Source organism: Electrona antarctica (assembly GCF_951216825.1).
Source record: "Electrona antarctica genome assembly, chromosome: 18".
In the NCBI taxonomy this organism is placed as follows: domain Eukaryota; kingdom Metazoa; phylum Chordata; class Actinopteri; order Myctophiformes; family Myctophidae; genus Electrona; species Electrona antarctica.
This window is the reverse complement of record NC_136799.1, coordinates 43,322,618-43,332,337: the sequence shown is the minus strand read 5'-3', so window position 1 is coordinate 43,332,337 and position 9,720 is coordinate 43,322,618.

Sequence of the window (9,720 nt, the reverse complement as noted above, 5' to 3'; positions counted from 1 at the left end):
CAGAAACCCGTCCACCAGTGACATCATCGATGGGGAATCCAAGCTAATAGAAACTGCAGGCTTTCTATAGTCCTGAAAAGTTGCAATGCGAAAATGGAAGCCATCGTTCTCACGATAATACAAATCTAAATATTGGCCAATAATTTAGCAAGGGGGGGGGGGGGGGGGGGGGTGCGTGTGTGTGTGTGTGTGTGTGTGTGGGGTGCGTGCGTGCGTGCGTGCGTGCGTGCGTGCGTGCGTGCGTGCGTGCGTGCGTGCGTGTGTGTGCGGGGGGGATTTGCACCACTCAGTTCACACGGGTGTGATTTTATTTTACCCCCTGCTTTTAACTCAAATAACTAACATGAGTGATGAGGTATTTAATCCCACTCCACCAGATAATGCCTGTGAAACCGCACGTATAGGCCTCTATACAATGTGACACGTTAAGGTTGTCCACTCCCAAACACGGCAAGATCTGGATGATCTGCTGTCACTGGCACTGCGCCATTCACACCATCGCTGTCGGACGGAAACCTTGTATGTCCAAAAAGCCGTAACACTTCAGCAAGTTTTAATATGTGTTCCAATTTACAATTTACAAATAAGCATTTAGCAGACGCTCTTAATCCATAGCGACTAATTAATACATCAAATGCATTGAAATAGTCATCAAGGATCATAAGTAATATATAATAATAAATAATAATACAAAAGTATACACTATAGAATGCTATAAGTCTTCATAATATGCTATCTAAATTTCATTATTTTATTATTATTATTGTTTATTTTATTATTTAGCCTTTGCATACGCCTGCAAGGTTGTCGAGGCTATAGGGCAAGTGCAACGGCAAGTGCTGCGGGTTAAGGTGGAGTCTGAAGAGGTGAGTTTTCAGACTACGGCGGAAGATTGAGAGTGAGTCTGCAGCTCTGCTTTCAAAGGGGAGTTCATTCCATAGTTTGGGAGCCAGAAGGATCCAATGTAGTCATGATGTAGTAGTCACAATCTCCTCTCCTGTTATATCCTGATACCTTTCATTGGTTCACTATTTCTAAAAACCCACAGACGCACTTAAACACTTTCACTTTTGAAATTCTTCTAAAATAGCCCTGCATTTTTCACACCTGCCTTTTATAGCACCATCAGGAGGCGGACAGATGTAAAAAAATGTGGATAGAAAATATAACACAAATCGGTACACATGATCAAGGTTATAGTCATCAAGGTGGATCTGTGTGATTATTTATATTCTATCGTGGTTGGCTAAGATTGTCATCTAAAGTTTGCAGGTGTGGCCCGTTTGGAACAAAATGCCTCAAATCATGAACGCAGCGATGAATTGCTGTGAAACTTTGCACGCACATTTGCACTACGTTGAGGAACAATGAATGCCATCCTTTCAACATTGCTCTATTATAGCGCCACCAGGAGGTTCATTTTAGCAAAAAAAATAACCAAAAAGAAAACATGTTTATATTACTCCTACTCATGTGTATATATTTGTTTTCGTGTTCTTTTTTATAATATAAAAGGTTTGGAATATGGGAGATACAAGGTTTCTTTACAAGGTTTTCGATATGTTGGATCTAAAGACAGGCGTCGACACAAGCAGCGCTTTTCTTCTAAAGGCCTTTCCCGGATTCTTTTTCATCCACGTCAAGCGCCTCCACGGATTCTTGGGCTAGTTAAGGGTGTCACATGTCACCGCACAGCACGCTCACTCATTAGGTTGCGCTGGCACTTGTTGGCACCCCTTTTTCTCCCTCATTACGGAAGCCAGCGGGCTGATTTCTAGCAGAGCAGCAGTGCACGTTTGAGATTGTGCGTGCTTGTGTCAGTGCATGGCAGTTGCATAATATGGTATCACCCATGCCGGTGTCGAGACTATAGGGCCGGGGCGGTTCCGACTAATGGATGATTATTTGATTCTTATGAAGTGAAAAAAGGGCATATCTTAAAGCTCACAATGCGTCGAATAGGCCTATCTCACAGCCCGTTTTTCACGCCCACTTCCGGTAAATAGTGGTGTCTTTAACATTAGCATTTACACGTTTTTTTCTCTGGAGAATCTAAGTACATTTTCTAATGTAAAAATGTGACAGACCAATATTATTATGAAGCAAACAAGATGGTAAATCAGCTCGAACAGATAGAACAAACCTTACCTTGAGAAAACAAAAGTTGTAGACTTGTAGACTTAAATTACCTAAATTAACATGTAGCGTCTATGGAGTGACGTCACGCTATCACCACTAACCCCAAAAGGGGGCGTATTAAGGGGGGCGGGGAAATTCTGTGAGATAGGCTTATTGCAACATGTGAGCATGTAGATTATTTTTGCTGTATAATACAGGATTGAAGTGGTTATTCAGGCTATGTGATCTAGTCGACTACAAAACACAGCTATAAGGCCCAGGGACGTGCACACATAGACATCAAAGGGGGCTTCAGCCCCTGCCCTTTCACCCGTCTTTTGATTGATTGATTGAAAATTGTATTAACAGTTTGCAGAATTACAGTACATTTCAAGCACAAACTCAATACAAAGGCTGTTAACTGTGAGTGGACGACCCAATTAAGCATTAAGCATTTACAACAGGGTCCACCATGTTCAATTCATCAAAACATTTAGAGACGTACAAATAGACACTTCTATATAGACAAAGAACAGAACAGGAATTCAACATCGTAAAACCACTGCCCTTTCCAGACCACGAATGCAGCATTTACTATGGTGAAAGAAATGCAAATGCCACTCCTTTCCTATATATATATATATATATATATATATATAAGGCAGCATTCGGGATAATTGCTTTTTTTCCGAAGTCTCCTGAACTTCAACACAGCATTTTGCGTTGAACTAATTTGTTTTGAAATCCATGTCCACCGCATCTCCACTAGATGTGTTATAGATGTGTTATTAATATGAGTGTCGTTAGGTTTGTAATCAAACGTTCTTAAGGTTTTTTGCACTTTTTTGCACTCTCAACTGCTGTTGTTGTTTCAAGCTGCACGACAATGCTTTTCACCCACTGTTTTACTTGTAATTCATGTGATGTGACAATAAAGTTCTATTCTATTCTATTCTAGATAAGGAATGCTGGGTTGCGCCCCGAAAATAGTCGATCTACAAGCTCTCAATGTGTCGCAGCGCGACTTGTTGTGAGCTTGTAGATCTTCTATTTTCGCTATTTTTTGTCCAAAAGTGCCCTCTTACGAGATGTCATCCCCTGCCTCTCTAACACTCTCTGCACGTCCCTGCTAAGGCCCCAGGTTTGATTCCCACCGGAGACGCTGTGGGCACTGTGTTCTCTCCTCCGTGTCATCAGCACCCATTGGTGAAAGGGCCTTTCTGTGTGGATAGCTTGCATATTTTCCCCGTGTCTCACACATCAACAAACCTTTTTTTGTTTTTTTTAGACCTGCAGTCGATGTCATATTCCAACTAGAAAAAGTGCCCTTCTGGGCACAGGTCTCCACCAGGAGGATAGGAGTGTGTGTGTGATGTTTGGCAAAATGTTTAGGAGCAATATAAACGTGTGTGTGTGTGTGTGTGTGTGTGTGTGTGTGTGTGTGTGTGTGTGTGTGTGTGTGTGTGTGTGTGTGTGTGTGTGTGTGTGTGTGTGTGTGTGTGTGTGTGACGCGGCTTGGCCTGTTGTAGCGCCACCATGAGGCTGATTTGAAAACTGTCAAGTGGCATTTCTTCCAAAGCCTAGTGGGAATATGCATGCACAGTTTCACCACAATCGGACGCTGCGTTGAGTAGTTGTGGCGATTTGTACAAAACGGGTACAAAGCGGGCTACTCCTGAAAAGTTTAGAAGCCAATCGTAGCCAATGAGGGTGGATTATGAGAAATCAAACAAACCCGTCTTGATCACATGACTATGAAGAGCATGTGTACCGATTTGCGCGAAATTTGGATAAAATCTGAAGGAGTAATATTAGAAAATGTGTTTTACATATGTCAGCCTCCTGGTGGCGCTATAAAGAGCAGATGTGAAAGATTCCAGGCAAAGGTAAAAACCTTTCCTTGGCCTCTAGGGAGTTGGCATACAAAGTTATCCACAGATCCGTGCAGTTAGAGGTAAAAACACTTTTCGGCCAGTTATAGCGCCAACATGAGGCTGAGTTGAAAATGTTCATGTGGCATTTCTTCCTTGGCCTAGTGATAATGTGCGTGCACAATTTCACGGAAATCACACGATGTGTTCATGATTTGCAGCATTTTGTTTGAAACTGAGCACTCCTGCGAAATTTGGAAGCCAATCTTAGCCAATCAGGATGGAGTCTGAGAAATCTGAAAGACCCGTTTCGTTGAATGGCTCTAGAGACACTGTGTACCAATTTGCGTGATGTTTGGACAAAATCTGTAGGTGTACTGTCCAAAAACTTGTTTTGCACAAAGCGGCCTCCTGGTGGCGCTATAACAGGCCGTTCTGGAAATTTTGGGGCAGAGGTTCATCGTTGGCATCCAGGGAGTGTGTGTGCAAAATTTGGCATCGACCGGGTTAACGGTGCCGGAGATTAGCTGTTCACAGACGGAAGGACGGACGGACGGACGGACACACACACGCGGACACACAGACGGACGGACGGAGTGCAAAACATACTCTCTCCCCATTAGGCATGCCACGGTATACCGAATTTCGGTAATACCGCGACAGGAAAAGCCACGGTGTTGATACCGTGAGATTTCCGAGCTGACGGTATTTTAATACAGCGTCGGTGGGCGGCGCATGCTGCGCATATGCAGTGCAACTCCACTTGCAGACTAAGGCAAAACATTTATTTTCACCACACAGCTGCAGTAGATTGAAAAGTTGCTTCCTACCTTTGAGTTAGTGTTGCTGAAAGACACCCAGATCCAATTGTATATTCCATATTTCCATATGTAGCCTACTATGTGTGAAGTTGTGAACTGTCAACACGGCACACAGAGTTGTGATCATGCGCAGTTGAGATTACGCACTAGCTCTGCTGCAGCGTGCAGGGTACAAAACGGCCATTAGGGGGAGCCATAGTACAGTGAAATACAGTGGGGAATAGCTATTGATTAAATACTTTATTGGCAGAAATGTAATCAGTATAGGGTACAGTCAAACACATGTCCAAAGGGATCACTGAAAAAAGTCCTTGCAGTCTTGTTTCCATTCAGGTCCTGGGTAATCAATTCATAATCATGACAAGTCACATGACAAATAACAAAATTGAAATTATCATAAAAGGTAAAAATACAAAATAATATGTAGGCCTACAGGTTGGGGAACAAAGAAGGGCTTATAAGGAGGTAGGGGTAGTCACTATACATAGATGGGGGGGGCAATCTTTTTTTTTTTATTATATATAAATACCGTGGAATACCGAGGTATAGGTTATCAATACCGGCACCGTACCGTACTGTAAAATATCATACCGTGGCATGCCTACTCCCCATGCGCCCACATGAGCAATAAGATTAAGTTGGTTATTGGTTCTAAATGTCACTTTTGGTACTTTTCCAGCTAATTGCCCGGCCCTGTAGTTGACATTAAATCCGGCTCCTGTGTGTCACTATACAACCGGCCTGAGCTCCCTTCTTGTTCCTGTGGAAATTCCGCCAATTAACGTCCTGTGAAAGAGACACTTGAGGGACGGCAGAGAAGGTCATGTGCACAGAAAAATAATTAGGCCCATATGGTTCCACAAACAACCATCAACCAACTAAAGAACCTTTTTGAGGGGCGGTGGCCCTTCCTATTGGCCCATCTTTCCGGGTTTGTGTGAACACAAATATTGGCTTGTGATTGGCTGATCACCCCATAGTGATGGTTTGATTGGCTGCAGAGCAAAGTACATGTTGAAGCTAAAAGTGAGGACAGAAAAGTGAAGACGGATAAGTGCGGACGCAAATTGTGATTGGCCAGAATGCGATGATGTATGATGATGTATGATGATAAGAGCGCCCCTCACTTCACACGGGTGTGATTTTCATTGAATTAATGGTTCTGTCTAGAGAACCAATTTTGTCAAAAGCATTGTCAAAATGTTTCCTCAAAGAATAAAATGTTGATGGCACTTTGAGGTTTCTTTGTGAGAGTAACTAGGGCGTAATGGCGGTGGTGGCTCAGGGGTAGAGTGGTTGGATGGTAACCGCAAGGTATCAAATATCGAAGTATTGTATTGTATTGTATTGTATCGTTTTGCCAAGGAAATAATCGTTATCGAATCGTTTTGCAATGTAAATAATCAATATTGTATCAATACTACTTGTGCATTGTATTTAGCAATTTTAAGAAGAAGAAAAAAAATCACACCCGTGTGAAGTGAGTGGTGCAACTCCGTGTGGGGGTTCGCGGGGGGGGGGGGGGGCGGGGGGGTTCCAGACCCACAGGAACGCACCCAGGGTGCCGGCCCGGTTCCGGCGAGCCGCCCCGCGTCCAAAACGGTAGAGAAATGACAGAGTTACTGTGTGCCGGTCCCTCTACTGTACCCTCTACTGTACTGTACTGTACTTTCACTGTACTTTACTGGCACACCCGAAATCATCATATATACAGTTAAAATGTGCGTGTGTGTTTGTGTGTGTGTTAGGTTGCGCACATGTGGTGAAAAACAACCATGCTGTTTTCATGCTCAGACGCACCCAGCCAGCCAGCCAGGCAGGCACCCACACACATAAGTCCGTAAGGGAGTGGCTTGCACCACTCAAAAATATGGGTTTAATTACTTTTCCATTCCATATCGCTACACTGGGTCTATCGATAAATGTGTGTATTCTCTGTGTTCATGTCAAGGCATGGTTTGTCCATATGTGTTCAAATACAATGCCCGGATCTATTTGCCAGAGAATCACTGTGTTTACTTATTTATATCCATACTAATAAATATTTCCCTTAAAAACCTGCACTATCCACAAGTTTCAAACATATTTAATGTAGTTATTAAATAGTTACTGTATCGATTTTAAATCATTGAATCGTATCGTATCGTAGATAGATACCTGTAGATATTTTGAAAATAGCATATCTACAGTTTTCAAATAAATGCAGTGGAGTAAACGTACTATAGACTTTTTGTCCCCTCTGAGATGTAGTGGAGTAGAAGGAGAAGTAATGGAAATACACAAGTAACGTACAAATAAGATTGTGCTTGAGTACAGTACTTAAGTAAATGTAGCCTACTCAGTTCAACGTTTTATTTATTGTATTTATGTAGTCATTGTCAAATGTGAAATGGGTGAGAGGTATATAGAGCCAGCCATAACAGTGCTTACTATCGCCCCTGTTTGTGCAGCACTAGTCTAATGTGGTTCATCAAATGAGTGGGGTGGGGAGAGGGGGGACACACACATTAAAGTTACCCCTAAATGACCACCTGCCCGTGGGTCCTTTTAGGCATGGAATGATTGGAAGTGGAGACTCATTGAGCACATAGAGGAGGACTGTGTTGAAGTGTGATGCGTTAGTGCCATCTAGAGGCGAAACATATACACTTCAACAGTGTGAAATAAAGTTTTATGTCAAACTATGTATAGCCTACATACCTGAGAGGACTCAACAAATTAACAAAATGTCATTATAGGAAAGTGATTATAATGACTCTGTATAGGATTTGTCTCATTTCCTCAGCGTTGAAAGGAGAGACATTGAACCCAGCAGCTTGCTACGAATTCTTCTCTGAGTCATCATTACAAGCATTGAATGCATAATTGAATGTGCATCTATAGCATGTTTTTCTCTTTCTTTCTCTCCACGGATCGTTTTGGCCGATACTCAAACCGACGCAGTGTCTGTCTGCTTTCAGGAAAAAAATGAACCGAGTTGATAAAATGTATAGTTTTTGTGTTGGAAGCCATTTAAAACAGCCTGCATTTACAGTGTTGTACTATTCATAGGATGAGTTCAGAGTAATTCCCGTTTGAAGTTTTATTTTCCAACTAACTTTTGTTCTGCTGGGCATACATACCCATGCCATATCTCATTTTAATAGTATTCAAATGTTAATGAAGTGATATTTGAATTAAGTGAAATCACTGAATATACCTTTAAAGGCATTTGAAAGGCATTTGAAATTAAATAAAAAAAATTACTTTTCAGTTCCAATTAAAAAGAATAGCAAAAGAATAAAGAAAAAAGAAAAATCAGCATTGCAATTCAAATATACAACAGTAATATGACAGGTGGCCCTGTGGAGTGAGTGTGGAAATATTGTGGCCCTCTCCATTGCCAAAGTTGCCCAACACCATGGTCTAAAGTGCAGCAGGTATATGAGTGAATAAATATAGATGTGCAGCAGGGCTGTCCCTCAGTCTGTTTAGCATCTGATACTGTGGTATCGATCAGTCTGTTTAGCATGTGATACTGTGGTATCTCATGCCTGTTCATATTCTTCCTATTACTTATGTAAGGATGAGGATGTCTAGACTGTTGTTGCTTTGTCTGTTCACAGTACATTATGCGTTACACTGCATGTCATGCTGTTTACAAGTTTGTCCACCAGGGGATGCTCATGTAACACACTTCTAGGTTTGCTCATGAACAGTTTAGCTGTCACGTTAGCAGTAGTCTCTCGAGACAGACTGTTGACTGGCAAAGAGGGCGCTGTTTTTCCTTTATTGTTTGACGATGGGTTCTCAGGTTGTTAGCAGTGACAGTGGTGACCCTGCTGATGGTTCTACATAAAAGAGAACCAGAAAACCACAAGGTGAGTCTTACACACACTTGTAGGACTGTACATGCCCACGCATGCATAGGCTACTAACATACACACAAATAGCCCTGCCTATAGTCCAGAAGACTATATATATATCTCGTTTGGCCAGGGGGACTGAGAACAAAATGCATTTATTTTCAGTTAGAATGAACACATGTTTTGCATATATTTTCCAGTGGCCCCGGCCTCAGTGCCTGCAGGAACCCCCCTGAAGATGATGGAGAGGTGAGTATTATGATTATTTCTGATTCTTCATCGTTCTTTGCTCTGGTGTAACGTGTGCGCTATTGTGATGTTTTCACTCTGCATTCATTGTTTTCGTGTTGTTTTGAATGAAAACGAGGATCTTCCATGGCCAAATCCCTCTTGAAAAGGGTTAGTGTGTGTATTAATCCACGTTGGCACTCTTGAAGGTTTTTTTTTAAAATTGCCAATAAAGTATTTTATCTATGTTAAAATGTCAGTTTAGTTACCGTAGCAGCTTTCAGTTTAGATAATTGTAAACACTGTGTGTCTCCTGCTGCTCCTGTTGGATGCGTTTGTGTTCATGGTAACCAATGGGAGCTTCCTCTACTACACACAACACATTGGAGAGAACATTCTTCATTTTCAGGACTTTTGTCTTTATTTCAAAAGGCACAAAGAAACAAACATTACATTATATCATCAATTCAACTGTTTAAAACTGTATGAATAGTTAAGTCACAACCGTCGACTTTACAGTAATGAAGGCACATTCAGTTCCAATGCGCTTTTGAAATCAATGGACTTTGAATGGGTTTCATGCCTTCATAATGGACTATATGTACAGTAGACCAACTTCAATGAGGTGTTCATCCAACAAAAAGAGATAAGTAACACAAAGAAAAGGATACAATACAAAGTAAAGTTGCTTAACTGTGATTTAAAAAAAAACTTTAAATCTTTAAAAAAAAATCAAAGAACAAAAACATGGTAATATATCAAATACATACAAATTGTTATCATGAATCATACGTAAGCAAATAACCTAACAGTGGAATATCTATATAATTAAGCTAT